Source organism: Tinamus guttatus, unplaced genomic scaffold (assembly GCF_059628265.1).
Source record: "Tinamus guttatus ecotype Peru unplaced genomic scaffold, ASM5962826v1 Tinamus_guttatus_pri_ptg000676l, whole genome shotgun sequence".
Classification (NCBI taxonomy): domain Eukaryota; kingdom Metazoa; phylum Chordata; class Aves; order Tinamiformes; family Tinamidae; genus Tinamus; species Tinamus guttatus.
The window spans coordinates 1,816,482-1,832,850 of NW_028289210.1; the positions used below are offsets into that span (position 1 = coordinate 1,816,482).

At 38.8% G+C, this 16,369-nt stretch overlaps 1 protein-coding gene across 8 annotated transcripts in view; it reads right to left on the reverse strand.

Annotated features, from left to right (window-relative positions):
* GPHN (gephyrin) overlaps positions 1–16,369 on the reverse strand; it is a 254,183-nt gene that overhangs the window by 161,087 nt on the left and 76,727 nt on the right. The gene's annotated exons all lie outside the window — the stretch shown is intronic.

The window sequence follows — 16,369 nt, forward strand, 5'->3', positions numbered from 1 at the left end:
AGAAAGTGTATGCTTTGCAATGGTTGGCATTCATGTTAAAAAATAACTTTTTTGTTCTACCTGAAAAGTATTTTTCAATTTCATCTGCATCCTGAAAAAAGTTTATGGTAAAGAATAGTTCACACTGGACAAACAAGTAGCATCTATGCTATTTGGTGGTAAAGTACGATAAAGTATTTGGTGGCAAATAATACATTTTTCCCAGAAACATGCAAACATGGTTTCTTTTGTTTTATGAGGCAGGCTCATTGATAGTGACAATTCAGACCTAAAAATATAACTGCATTAATGACCTCCCTGCTGGCTCCGCACAGCAACACTAGTCATTTCCTAGGTCCTATAGAAATGGAATTCACATAGAAAACTATCTACTGTAAAACAGTAGACAGCTATCAAATGTGTATTTGCATCATCTCCCTATTATTTGCATTATTTCCCTTTCAATTGTCAGCATTTCTTCCACAGTTTTATTTCCTTATATTCAATCTTGAAGTTATTATAGATACTGCTTACTCAACCTCAAAAGGAGAGAAAAGACTAACATAAAAGGGTTATGATTTTTTTTTTTTTATGACTGACTCCGCCAGTCAGTCACTGTCAAAAATGAACCGTTTGAAGGATTTAGTGGAAGATTAAGTCTCTGCACAGGGAAAGTCCATTCTGCATCGCACTGCTGCTTGGAGTCCTATCCCGAGGTACTGGGATTCCCGAGATATCAGCAGGGTGCAGGCATTATGTGATCCAAATCTACCACAAACAATTAGATGACAAAAGCAGAAATGGAAGCTCCCGTTTCCTGCTTTGTTAATTGGTAACATTTTCTCCATACAGGCTTTGCGAGTTTAAAGCTGCCAAGAGGGCTGCAGTCCAGAGCGGTGCTTTCCAAAGTGCTTGTGCATTCCTGGATCTTTCCCGTGACAAAACAGCATGTACAACATCACTGAAAGTGTCAGTTGTCACTTTTTTTATTTTTCCAAGTGAAAGATACTTTGAAAGGTCCCCCACCATTTAATAAAGCAATTTCTCACCTATGGCTTCACATCATCATATCTGCCTGTTTATCTGTTCAATCCTACACTGACATCTTCAGATTGAAAGCCCAGATTACCTGCATAAGCGGTAACAAATGTGACACTGGAAGCAAATCAAAGATACATAAGTATCCATTTCCATAAATGCCTCAGAACTGAAGAAAAGTTTTTAATTGAGCCTACACTTGCTTCATTGCAGCACATTACACCTCATGTCATCTACTGACTACTGGAAAGGGCAAGCCACCGTAGCAGATTACCACATGGTAAGAAAATGCAGATAAGACCATGGTAAGAAAATGCAGATAACACAGCATGAACTCTTCTAACGATCATACACATACAATATGTGAGGAGTGACATTTTTATTTTTATTATATACTAATACATCTATGAGAACAAAAGACTTAAGCTGCCTGTTTGGTAACCATGAGCAGTGTAACAATAACATACACATACACTAAACAGTATTTTTTTTCTGGAAGAATACTAGTTACACTTTCATGCACAAAATGCTTACACTGCATAATTCACTTGGCAAACTAACTTTGTTAGTTTGTGATCATAATGTATAATCTTCACTCAAAAATCATACAACCCAGTCTACTCCAGCCTCACGGTAAGAAGTTCTCAAAAGAAAATGTTCCGTTTGGTGTCACCCTATTGTCAGTACAAACCTCCCACAAAACAGAAAGGCCTACACAGCATCACTCACACACACAAAAGTTACTGAGGACAGCTAAAACACTGTGATCAACGGTAAGAAAAGAGTACATCTGAAGGGCAGCAGAAAAGAAACCAAGCCAAAAATTCAATGCATTAATCAGCATGCCCAATCTAAGAAAATCTTTGTATTTCTAAAACACTTTTTATTTTGCAAAACTTAGATCTGAACGCTCACAATTTAAATAAGAGCAATCACCGCATGGTACACAGCAGCTTTTAATTACAGAAGGAACCTGCAGAAGGGCACACACCAGGGTGGCCGAGCACTTGCACTTGGCACACACTGTTTTCATTTTCGTGGGAGCAATCTCTCTTTGCAGGTTGATTTTGTTCACAGACTACCCCAAGATTTTCTATTAACTTTTTGAGCTTTTCATCACAGTGTTTCAAATAAGTGATTACACTGCAATCAGAGAGGCAGAGGATCAGGTAGTACAAGCACACAGTAACTACCGCAGGTTTTGTACACTTGAATATAATACAGCAAAGAGCATGCTAAAAGGGCAGAACTCAGTTCAGCTAGGCCCCAATTCTTGGGTAGGATCTCTTCATCATTCACACCTTTTGATTTTATTATTTTTTCCTCCATTTGAACAACGTAACATCCAGTATCCTAGGACATAAATGGCATCTTGCAATAAACACACAACCAAAGAGCAAAGTCAAATATATAGCCAGCTACTTACAGTAAACTGAAAATATGGCCACAAACTTCATCAGCAGAAACTTAACACTGTTTCTCCTCTAAGCTGCAATATTCTTCCACTATAGCAAGCCAAACAATTTAATAGTGAAATCAGTTTAAATTAATACTAGCTAGCATTTATTTTTTACACAAGTATAAAAATATTTCTGAGAGATCTCACGCACCATATTCAGACTTCTGTAGAGATCAGGGAAAATCTGCATCACATCCTGCAACTGATACAGACTCTCCTAATTCTCTAGTCCCTTTCTAGAAGATAAATGAAATTATTCCTACATGTAGAAAGCAGAAGTGACACAATAAAGCAAAGAACCACAGATTGTCCTGGGCTAAACTTGTAAAGTCCTTTGAGGTGAGAATCAGAAAAAGTAAGAAGGATATTTAATAAAATAGTTAGGAAATAATAAATCTTTTTTGACTAGTTGGAGAAGAGTTTGTGGAAGGATACAAACTCTGCATCTTTTGGCAGGGAAAATATACTAAAGTGCATCTCTGAGTGACTTAAAATACACAGACTTGGTTCAGAGGAAGTTCACAAAAAGGACTTAGGAGAATGCTGAAAAATAAGGTTCCTATAGCAACCTAAGAAATTAGCAAAATATAGGAAATAATCTGAATCCAGGCCAACACAGTTGTACTGGAACAGATGGAAGCTTTACTATTCAGCAACTAAGTAGCAGAATACCACTGAAGAGATAAAACTTGTATTTCTTTCAAGTTAAGGAAAGTTAAAAACCAGGAGAAAACATGTCAAAGAGAGCCAGAAATTAACGAGCTATTGCTTAAACTCATGCTGTTCATAAAGTGGAAGAGAAACCGTGAGGAAAAAAAAAAAAAAAAAAAAAAGACCCCAAGTAAACAGTAATCGTTACACTAAACCATTTCAAAAAAATGTTAACAAGCAGTAATTCTCCTTTTTTTTAATACCATCCTTTTAAGACTTAAAGTATTGAAACATGAAACACACATCTAAAATCAAAATTAAATTTCTGATTTTTAAAAGAGACATTTGGAGTACCGGGTTAACATTTTTACCGAATTATTTTTTGTATCTTTGGAAGCTGGAATTCTGACTGTATTTTCCCTGCCCTTATCAGCCCCTAGCTTTCTCTTCAGAAATCCATTTACTAAATGTGTGTGTGTGCGCGCAGACAGATTCGCTATATTATTATTATTATTATGGTATAATTATCTCATGTGCATATGTAAGACACTTACTTGGAGTGCTTAGACTGAATCAATACTGTTCAGCTTCTATGATTTTAATTCTGACCAAAGACATGAACACAGTCTGTCTTTATACACAGTTCTGCCATAAAAAGCTGAGCTATTGATTCATCTGTTAAGCTTAATAAGTGAGTCACGCTGAACGCAATGGAGTCAACGGCCTAAAAATAGCTGCTCACCCAGGCTGGCTGCTGTCACTTGCCCGCGCTCTCCAATGCCACTTTAATTAACGCTCATCTTTCTGCAGAGAGATCACACCGCCCAGACGATACCGAGTTGTCGTTAGGCATCTCGCTGAATTGCCTTCTCTTTGGAGGAAAGGAAGCCCCCACAAAAACCTTGCCGACCTTTTGCCTGTGACCTCTTCCCAGTATATTTATTACTTATCATAACGGTATTCTGCTTTTTGACTGATTCAGTCCCTGTTGAGGCAAGGGCCCGTGACTGCAGTTGACCCACCGGGGCAAACTTAACTTCAACCCCCAAGGCATTTGCAGATCACCAGGCCCCAGCTCCTCGCACGCAGCTACAGCTTCACACAATTTTCCAGGGAAACACGCAGCAAGAATTTCATTTCAAAGTAACTTTGTTCCCAGCCAGCCACCGAGGCACATTAGAGCAGACTGAAAGCTGCTTTAATTGATACCAGCTTCTACTGACCTTTAAGGACTCGCCAGAGCAGGCTGCAGCGAGGTGGTGAGAGGGCAGGCTGTGCCGGGCTGCCGCCCTGCGCCGCGCAGCGCCCGGGGACGCAGCGCCGCTCGGCACGGGGCACGCGGCGGGCCTTGCACGGCCAAGGAGCAGGCCTTTTTACAATTCTTTTCCTCAAAAGGGCTCAAAGAATTACTTTTAATTTCATAAATAATTTTAATAAATTGAATAATTTTCTCCTAACCTTAGGCTAATTTCAACCCCTATTTCTCAAGGCCTCTACAAGCGACAAAATCACTGCAGATATATATATTCTTATTCTCCCAAGTCTCTTGAGATCAATAGCTCTCTGGGAGCAAGATGGTGGGGCAAAGGGAGGAAATGGAGGAAAAATAAAACCAACCTAATCTTATAAAGTTTTTATTCCCTGTTTCACCACTGTTTTTAAAAGGAGCAGAAGGAAATATTTTTCACTGCCTTCAGAGTGCTTCCCAAATTGAAAAGAAAAAAAACATATTAAAAACATTATACTCTTAAGGGAGCAAAAAAGGTGATTTTTCCCTTTCACCCTTTGATTTTTTTTTTTTTAACTAATTTTCTATAGGAAAAGAAAAATAATTTAGAATAGGCCAACTTTTCAGGCAATCTCAGTAGGAACATACTGTCAGCTCAATTGTTACATGTTAGTGAGAAACAAGGCAATAAACGCCTTCATTCTCAGCACATTTCAAAGCCCAGGAAAGTGGCTGTGTGGACATTGCTCAGCAATCACAGGACCAGGAGCCACTCTCCCCTCCTAGCAGATCTTTTTTTTTTGAGGAAATTGAACAGTAATGACAAAGTGTACCAATACAAAAGAAATTCCTATATAGTTACCAAAATCTACTTCAGTCCAAGGCTGAGTATAGTTTTCTAGAGAGTATTTTTGATATAGGTGTGCATAGGACAAACCCACATGTGACACTGCTTCACGAATATTCTAGTTAGGGCTATTACTGTCACCTAAGAGATGGATAAAAAGCCTGCCTCCTCTGGAAAATGCTTAGCATTTTCCTTACTGCCCACAGGAGGGGCAAGGGGAAGGCAGCAATCCAGAGAAACCTAAGCTTGCCGGGCATTGCCCCCTAAAAGAAAGGGGATCAAGAGGACTCTTAAAATCCATGGACCTTTCAGCAGTGCAGTGGTACTACCTTTCACTCTCGGGTTGGAGAGAGGTACTTTGTAGGCAAAAGGAGGAAGAATGTTGCACTTACTTCCAGGAGAAGCAAAACCTCTAAGTCTTAAGTTTCACTAAGCAGGTTTACTAATAATTGTTTAAAAGTCTTACCATTAATATCTCCAGACTTCATAGGTCTGAGACACATAGACTGCAACCATTTTCAGATCTTTGTGCAGAAAATACTGCAGTATAAAAAATGTGGATATTTATAACTTCAAAAATTTATTTTAAGACTTCAGCATTTAACTCTGTCAGACAATCTAGCATCCAGAACACTAAGTACTTGTGCATGAAACAACATCAAAAAATGTAGGCTCTAGAGTAAAACTATAAATAATTAACCATTAAAATATATATTTCCTCAGAGGAAATACCACTTTTTTGTGGTTTACAATAGTGTACTTCCAACAGATTACAACACAAGGGAGAGGCCCAGCCTCTGAACTTGACTGAAAATAGAATACCACAAAGACTAATTCTGTACTCTGAGTTCTCATTAAGTATCATTTTTAATTTCTAAATAAAACAGCATTTTAAATCATTCCCAAATGCCACTAAAATCTGCAAACTGCCTTGCCATGTAGAGCAGCAGCAACAAAACACTTCTGTGCCGGATGCATGTTTATTTACAGAACAGAGGAATGATTTTGGTATGCTCCATCGGACTGGTAATCTAACTATGGAAATCATACATTAAATCAAACAGACAGAAATGTCAGCTAGATTTAAGGAAAAATGTGCTCAGTGACTTTGAAAGTTCCCACCGGGGCATCAGATGCTTGACCAGCCAGCTCATTAAACAACATGAGCAAGATCTTAAATTTCCTGAGAGAAAAAATATGCAGAGGCAGACAAAAATGATTCACATAAAAATAGTCAAACTTTCACCATTTAGACAAATAAAGATATTTTAATATCCATGTTGGGATTTAGCTGACAGGCTGAGGACTTGAGAACCCTGTATACAGTAGTATTTTTAATGAGGGCCATTTGCATTTTGTCTTGCAAGCGCAGACCAGGGAGAGATACAGGGGGTTTGCACATACCCTGCTGGCAATTGCTTGGCACAAAACCCTCATGAACCTCAACCGAAAGCAATTTTTTTGGGTGCCTGAGAGTGACCTTTTGTCAGTGATGGAAGGCGCTGCACATTAAAGGATTCAGGCAATATGATAACGGATTTCAATGATCTGCCTGGAAAGGAAAGCTTCTACTAAAAAATTACCTTAACACTTTTTAGAAACCTATATAGAGGAATAAGGCCATTTTTGCTGACCCTTCTGTCATTTCAGTAGATATCTATATGCCCACATGTAATGAGAGCCTATCTGAATCTTAAGGAAAAAAAATTCCTTCTAGGAGATAAGTTGTCCTACAGCTAATAAGAAACACAGCTAGTAAGTAATGGAAATACAGGGAATTCTGATGTTTGGGAATAAGCTGGAGTGAAATGTAGAACATAGGCTGAAAAGCACAATCACTGTCCATTCCATGATCAGACAGGTAAGCATGCAAAGTACTTACTCATTCCAAAAAAATATCAGTAATGATCAAAAGATTAGGGTGGGATAAGTCAAAGTGAGAAAAACAGAACTGTGGAGAATATACAGAAATAATTTGACCATTCCATAACCTGGGGAGTAACAGGAATGTTTTAAGAGACTTTTTTTTTTTTTTTTTTTTTAATCCACTATTCTGAAATTAAAAGAATCTTAACTATAAGTTGCAAACAGTAAATGCATGGGGCTATCACACAGATATAAGCCTCGTGTACAAGGTCACGGGGACTGTGACCTTGCACAAAAATCAAAAACTGAAGCCCCAAAATGAAACTATAATGCCAGCTCTCTCATGAAGCTTTCTCCTTTCTGCATTTTGGATTCTAAAAAAATTATTGGAAATGCATATTCATTTCCCTTTCTTACAGCATTTGTAAAAGGATGGGATGAACTTTATGTCTCAAAAATTACAGCATCTCTAATTATTCTTATATATTCTTGTTCTTGAATATGTCTCAAAAATAATCTTCACAATACTTCACCTTTCCCAAAGGTCTCACAACCTCACTTCTCTCTCAGACTCCAGAGTGTATACAATCTCGTATATGAAAAATATCTTGTGTTTGTGTTTCTCAAGATTTTTTTTTAATACATCAGCATATTTACACGTATGGCTCTGTAGGGCCTAAATGGGAAAAAAAATTTGCTTAGACTTAGTGACCAGACTCAACTGCTTTTTTAGGGTTTGCTGTTGGTTTTGTAGTGTGGAAAAAGAAATAAATCTGTTCAGCTAATTTAACTAATCAAATCAATTAAATGACTCAGAATGGAATATTAATAAAACAGCTCCATGTAAAATTCATCCCTCTTGATACATAGGGGAACTTTCCATAGGTATAAGCCTTACCTAATGTTCTTTTAAATGTGAAAATAAAAGCTAGATAGAAGGCATACACTATCCGACTTCTTTAGGTGACTATAAGATCCTGGCTAACCCCAACGTGCTGCCTGCTATCCTTGCCATCTCTTCCTCCATTCCTGCTCCAGTAAATTATGGAATTTAGGTTTCTGTAAAATAAACAAGTAAATAACTGTGCAAGTGCTGGCATATATATATATATGTATATATATATATATATATATATGTATATAAATTCCATACTGGTGAGCCACAGTTAATTCTCCTAGATTAAAATAATATAAGTGACAGGTGAAAATCTCTTCCAAAGCAGAAATTTTGTTTGTAAGTCTCTGTCACAAAACAGCCTCTTTAGAAATGACAACTCCGGGTTTGCAAAAATATTTGAAAACAAAGAGAGATCACCCAATCCCCAGCATGCCCACACTGCGGTCGCTTTTCTAGCTAAAAAATTATTTTCATAAGAACTGGAGAACAAGCACGAAAAAACTCAACCTGCAGTCCTACTGGCAAAAAGCACAAAGAGCTTGGACATATTTCTAAGCATCTGAAACAACCAATCTTAACTATTATCACAGATCCATACCAGGGAAAATTAATGCCTTATGTGTTGGCTTCTGCTTTACCCCTACAACAGCCATATACTGCGCAGCTAAATACCTGCCCAGCAAGTACCAAGAGGCAGGTGACAAGCCCCAGTGACACTAACACTGCTGATCATCCAGCCGGGACATCCAGAGCCGTGACACTAAGGGCACAAGGACGAGCAAAGCCAACCCCAGGCTGCAACGCTGCGCGCCTGCAGCCACAGAGCTGCGGTGATGGGCACAGCCTCAGCAGGCACCGATGGCCCCAAATACACATCAACTCGCGTGCAGAGACACTCAGGCTCTACTGAAATAAAAAGATTCAACCTTAAGTATAATTACCATATTTAGACAAAAATATTTCATAAAGTCTATTTCTTTGACTATAAAAAAAATCCTGATTTGATATTTAGAGAAAAAAATAAAAGGTATTTTCTTCCATTCAGATATCTGAGGATACTACCTCTCATAATGTGAGGAATAAGCAAACTTTACCTTACTATTCCACTCTAATTTTATATTTTCTGAAGGAATATCTGCCAAAAATGTACAAATATAGAGAGCATGTGTTTGATGCATAAAAGAATGGCATGGTTCCAGTTGGCATGTTCTATTAGCAACTCTGACACATTTTGAAAACCACACAGATTCATCCTATTTTATGTGTACAGCCCATATGCATACAGCTTGTATTTTCAAAGACACCTTACACAGACCACAATTTCGAAGAATCTCAGAAAATGTATCTTAGGAGTCCTTGAAGCCTTTTTTCTAGAAGATTTAGCTTTTAAAATATTGAAAGATTTGATCTTTGAGAACAAATTCTTTTCAAGAAAGAAGTTATACCTAAAGTAGCAATGTAAAGTTCTGCTATAGCACAGGCAGCAGTATAAATTCTTTATATTCTGACTGTGTACTTGGAACAGACAAGGATCTATCTGTCTGTAATCAATGCAGCCCTGTGTATGCTGGTATATATACACCTTAATGTACCTTCCAAACTTATTTTTAGAATTCTGGTTCCACATTCCCTCAGCTTTTTCCTGCAAAAAGCAAAGATAAAAAGGACTGATATAAGAGGGAGAATACGGTCTTAGCAAGTAATACTAATAGCAAGTAATACTAATAACTACTAAAAGGTAGTTAGATGAGCCCAGAAGAGGCCAGAAATAATCCAAATGAATATCAGGAGCTGCAGCAGTATCTAGATTTTACACTGCACCATTTACATTTAGAGCGGGAAGAAAACAGATGACATTTAGAGAACGGATAGAGGAACCGCTGCAGATAATGTCAGCAGAATACATCCTAGGACCTCAGCCCCGGGGCGCCTGCAGATCATACCGAGCTGAAACCGCTGCCATTCATTTTGCTGTGGCAGACATAAGCAGAGATGATACCGCTTTACATCAAGACAGGTTCCACTTGGTAAAAGGTTGCCTATTATAGTGGCTTCTCAAAGACCCTTTACTGGGTTTGTGGGGATTTGCATTAGGCACTAGGCTGTGGGCAGAGAGAAATTCCATAAAACATCATTTCTTGCAGTGGTTTGAATTGAAGCTGCTATCCAAGAAGAGCACTTGATTCTCCCCATATCTCTGCAAATGCAACCATTACAACTGTCTGAAGGTCAAAGTGTGAATTGGGATGCAGGGCAGAAAAATAATGCTCCTCACATTCCCTAGGAAGGGCGAGCCTGCTGCTGAAGACACCAGGTAATGAAAAAACTACTACTGTCTTTCCCCGTGACTATAAATTTCAGGAATTGGTAATATAAACCTCAACAAAAAGTAAGATTATGACAAAAATGAAACACTTAAAGAAAGGAAGTAACATTGTTCACAATCTAAATATTCAGGTCAACAATGTGATCAACTTTAACATTAATTCATCACTCGCAAATACCCCTTCGAAGCAAAAAAGCTACTTTGGCTAATACTTAATTATCTAAATTGTATCCCTTAACTCCACAGAGCAGCTGGGTAGTAGGTGCGGTCAATGGGAGTTGATGAAAATTGACCACAATAATAACTAGCCCTAGATAACATGAAGCATAGGAGGAAGGAAGTTAAAGAGCTTTTGATGCAGTTCTGCACGTAGAGGTTCAAGCCTTTACTCAAATCAGAATTAAAGGCAATTTTAGTTGTAAACAGGTAAAGGCGCCTGCACTGAGCAATCGCGAGCAGCCAAGTGTAGTTAAATCATACAGATCCTACCACACTATGGTTTTTAAGATAACATCCTCACTCTGTTTTCACTTACTTACTACAAAGGATGACAAAATTATCATTTTCTATATGTTTTTTAAAATGGTTCCTATGAACGTAGTCACCTGCTTTGGCATCAATGTTTGCTTTTACTGTGGATCTACAGCTTAGGAACCCCTGCAGAAAGCCAGTTACACCAGAGGCTGGGTGCACTCCTGGAAGTAACCAACCTGTACGAGATCATCATGCAGACATGTCCTAGCTATCGGCCAGTGCAAGGTACAAATAGGACAGCGAATGGCAAGTGGGAGCTGCAGAGCAGAGGTCATATGCCTAAGATGCATATGCATATAACACCGAGAGAGAAAAAAGGCCACGTTAAAGAAACCAGAGCATAAACTTACTGCTGAACTTCTACTTCAGTCAGAAGCACTTCTGCCAACGTGACTGACCACATCTGCAGGTGGACCCATCCTCTGAAGCCCGTAGCTCCAAAAATAAAGAGCTTATTCACTCTGCAGCAAATTGGCTATTTAAAAAAAATCCATCTACGTATGTATGTATCTAAAAAACTCTAGATTTAATGTTTGTTTCTTGGTGAGTCCAAGCTCAAAATTGTTCAGATTATAACTACACATAAAAGTTTGCTCTCTTGCTCTCCAAACTCCTTTGGGGATTTGAAAGTCAAACTGACCTGTTTTCTTTTCAGGTTTCATCATTTCATCAGCACCATTAAGATGCTGCAGGTTATATCCTCTCCTCATTTACACTCATGAATTCTCACAGAGGTATGAGAAGAAAGAAAATTACTTCCCCTTCTATCATTCCAAATTAATGTACAGAAGTGGGGTCACTTTGCTTAGTGACTTTACCAGGAAAAGCATTCGAGTGGAAGGTTTTTGTTGCATACACAAACTCAGTGCTTTATAGTACATCTCCATACATCCAGGGCCTTCAAAACCTATGTTCCAGGCTAACAGGAGCCTGCACTTATTCCAGGGCTTTGCAACCCACAGCTGTGACTGCACATCTTCTGTGGACCCCACCTGTCCTAGTCTCTGCACAGATCTGATTATTTCTGGTTGCCATTCATGATCTTTGAATACGCCTTTCATATGTAAGATCCTTCATTATCTTTAGTGTTATAAAATTGGCAGTGTATTATGAGCATAAAGTTATAAGACCAGGCAGAAATCAGGAGAACGTCAAGTCTTAAGCACACAGGTCATTTTAAAAAAAATGAAAATAAAATTAGGTATGATTATTTTCACTTTACATAACACAGAGGAGTTGTTTCAGCACAATAAACAGGAAAGTATGAGATGAGAAGATGAAATAGAAAACACAACATAGTAATAGGGAGCACAAGTTGAAGGAACCAAGTCATGGATAGAATGGAAAAGAGAGCAGCGAGAAAAAACGGCCAGTACTTGCAGCACTCCATGGGGAGCAAGTCTGGTTCCAACTCATAACAGTTTTTGAACTTTTGATGTAAAGCGGTATGATTTTTGTTATGCTCTATATTCTTGTTGAAATATTTGATTTTATTTTGGATTTAATTTTGATCAAAAGCTTACAGCTAAGTGAGTAGCACCAGGCCAAGAAACCAAACTGAAGGCACAGTACATATCCATCAAATCAAACAAAACTATACTAACTAGTCTCTTCCACCTAAAACCTCAAATATGGATCTAGAATGGAGGTGGACCAAAGCGCATTTACAACAGAAATTTCCAGATTTTTTTTTCTTTTCGTGAAGAAAAAAAATACCATGGGTATAGTTTACTATGCTATCTTAACATGAACTGTATTGTCAGCTGTATTTTCATTTAAAATATTTCAGTCAGGACAGAGAGCAGCGCTATCCCTTTGCAACAGCAGTCGAGGCTTTAGCTCCCATTTCCTCCAGCCACGTCACCCGGCTCAAAACGCTCATGGATGCACCCTGCTGCCCTGGATAACTGTCCAGACGTGTTTCCCGGCTGCAGTACCTCCCTACCGTAAGCTGTGCAGAACGTGCACTTCTTCTAACGCAGCGGGGCTCCTCAGAGCTGACACAAGCCATTAGCAGTGCAGACCTAGTGGTCTGCATAAACCAGACAATAATTATAGTAAATGTCTTAAAGGTTTCTCACGCAATGAATCTTAGATTCTGTTCATGTTAAAATATATGAAATCTAAGATTCCTTCATTGTAATCATGGAAAAGCAAATATTCAGTTGAAGAACCATCCCTCTCAATTCTTTCCCTCTCTGTAAGCCTGTCTTATAATTTGTCTAAAATCCATCTCTAAGAAAATTCAAAACTACTTATAAGGAATAAGCACAATATATTTGTGTCAGAAGCCTGCAGAGTTTATAAGCAAGAGAAAAATCAAAGCTGATTACATCACAGCTAAAGAATGTGCCCTCCATGGTTATCTGTCACATCTTTTGGTTAATTCACATTTGAGCTTTTATTTTATTTTATTTTATTTTCCCACAGGAACCAATTCTTTAGAAGGGAACACAATGCATCCAGTGTGGCCATAGGTATCATTAAGACAGACGCTCTGCAGGTGGATTTTAAAATTCAAAGTTGAGTTTACACTGATAGCATAGCAAGTAGATGAAAGTAAATATTGACTTGTAAAATGAACTGTATGCGAGAATAAAAAGATAAACTGAATGATTCAGCAGGAATAATAAAAAAAAATACTGTTGGTAACATAAGATTATGATCTTTCAACTAGTAAATCTGATTAGTAGATTAGTAAATCTGTGAGTAGAGGTACATTGTTGGTTTCCAAGATTATTAGAACTTGTGCAAATGACTTCCGCCACCCACATACCTCATCTAACTTAAGAAATAAGTGGTGATTTTTGCTGAAATCTTAACAGGATACCTAGCCAAAGATGGGTTAGGTCATGAAAACCAAATCAGGCTAAAGACACTCTACATGTCAAAATGCCAGAGATGACTCTTCAGTTGTCAGTGGCTCATAGGGAACTGCAAGGAGATCCACTAAACGGGGAAGCAGTATGCAACATGAGCATGCTTTGCTGTAGGAAAGGGAGAAATACAAGGGAAACATCAGATGATTCCCATCATTGTGATCTTGGTTCCAGCAACTCTGGCCCAAAACTCATTTCAAACTGAGATCTTCAAATTTTTCTCCTGCTCAGTACCAATAAGCTTTTCATGCCTTCATCTTCTAAAGCTGGACATCTCTTTTTTTATGTTTTTTTTTTCCCCTCCCACTGTTCCAGTCAGCCCATTTTAGTTTCACCCAGTGCAGTTCTAACTGAAGTGAAACATGCATGAGCACAAACACAGAATAAAATATCTCTAGCCCACTCAATTTTTTCCAGTCTGTTCCCTTTTTAAACCTAGCCATAAAGATCTGATGCAGACACACTGCAGGAAGCTTGCATAGCATTGGAGAGTTCTCTCGAAAAGAGCAGTTTAGTCTGCGCCACAATTTTGCACTGAAATTCCTGAAAGTAACTAAAAACATTAGCAGCGTCCTGAGCAACAATTAAAGGCTAACACTTAAAGAATTCATTATAATGCAAGCTTGCTACTTCTTTTTTTAAAGTTTATTACCTATTTCTCAAAGGTTTTATTAATAATTAGGCTACTAAATGCATCGAGATAGAAAAGGACATGTTTTGGGGTCTGTCTACCTCCAGAGAGGGCTTCACCAGCACTCCACATGAGATGACAGCCAGCTCCATGCCAGTTAGGGTGGCCCGAGCCTCAAGTCACAAGCCCCGCACGGAGGGAGAACGGCGCTGGGCCGAGCGCAGCCACCCCACCACCAGCCAGCTCAGAGCTCCTCCGTCCTTGCTCGTGCTCACTTGGCAGAGAAAAAGGGATCAACAAGGACTCTAGAAGTTTTTCCACCAAAACATGCAATTCAATTAAAACTAAAACAATTGTGCATTGTAAATATTTTAAAAGTTCCTCTATGAAAGGTTTTCAAGAACATTAGTACAAAATTAAGTATCACATTTCTTTCTGGCATGTATCAAACATGACTACACAATATTTTTTCCACACAGAATTTTAGGACAAAAGAAAAATACATAATTTATGATTTCTAAATTCTGACTTGATGATTCAGAAGAAGTCTACACTCTACCTGTAACACTCACAGATCTGAATTCTAATAAAGTGCTAAGTAAGCATATTTTCAAACCTAATAAATCTGAAATTAATCTGCAACATTGCAGTTTCATAAACAAACTTTGAATTCATTTTCCAAAGCATCTCATTTAGCCCGCTCTTTGCAAGCCACACAGCAGCTGTATTTCTCCACACAGGAATGGATAATCAAGGGATGCCCTGAAGGATAGGGCACCCCTTCTGGAAGCAGCATGCTTCTGGAACAGCATGCAAAGGTTTTCCTGACCATCAAAGTGTCAGTGGTCTGTCCTGTTACTCAACAGGCCTTTACATTAGCTTGCCAACTCGGCCAGGCCTGAGCCAAGCTGGCAAGCTAGTGAAAAGCTCGGACACTGAAAGCAGAACAAAACCTTCCCAAGAAGCTGGCTGCTCATTCAGACTGCACTGAGCTCTGCTGCTGTATTCACACGGCTATCATCACGGCTTTAAAAATAGCTTGGGCATATCCAGATATGCAGCAGTTGCTGCACAGTTCACATAAGGGTTTTTCCTTTATATACACAATCAAAATAAGAGCATTACATCGAAGCTAATAGAGCTGGTGACTGGAAAGGTTTAGATGCAAGGACAGTTTTACGCTGTAGCAGAGCTCTTAAGCCAGCTACGTACCCACAGGCTCCGCAGAAAAACGGATCAGGCCCTTTTGGGCAGCTCAGGCAATGCTCTGGCTGAACACATTGAAGGGCTTGAGAGCGCGAGGCCGGGGCCAGGCCGCAGGGCTGGGTCAGGCCCAGGCCCACGTGGCACCGCAGGAACCGCAAATGGGAGCCTGAAGGGAGACCCAGAGGAAAACAAGCTGGGCACACTGCTCACTAGGCTAACCCTGGGATTTCTGTGCTCAGTGTCATCTTCTACCAGGGTTAAAAAAAAAAACTCAAGAGAATCTTCATTTGCCTCGCAAATATCTCCAAAATGATCTGCCCTGCCATGAAGGCAAAGAGGAAAAAATACTTCTCATTCTTACCAACAAACTAAAGAGAAGGGAAAGAGAAGGTTTCACAGGGCTGATTTTTTGAAAACGTATTTCACAATTTTCACAATGCAGAATTGAGGGATCTGTGTAAATGTCTTCATATTAGTTTTTAAAATATAAAGCAATGTGAAGCCTCCCAATCTTGAATACTTCATATACTATTAATGTCTATATTTTTAAAAAAGTATAGTATACATATGGGTATATCTATATGATCATGAAATACACGTACATCTATATGATCATGAATATGACTTTCATCTAACCTATCTTTTGGTCACAAATTAATTCCTTGAGGATGCATCTTTAATGTCGTAAACCTCTGAAAAAGGAATTCACAGGCTACGATTAACAATAAGAATCACCCTGCCAAAAGGGTTGCTGCTTTAGCCATCCACATACAGAGCTGCCCTTGAAAGCTGCCAGCCCAAGGCTCATGGCAGACACAATCATTCCT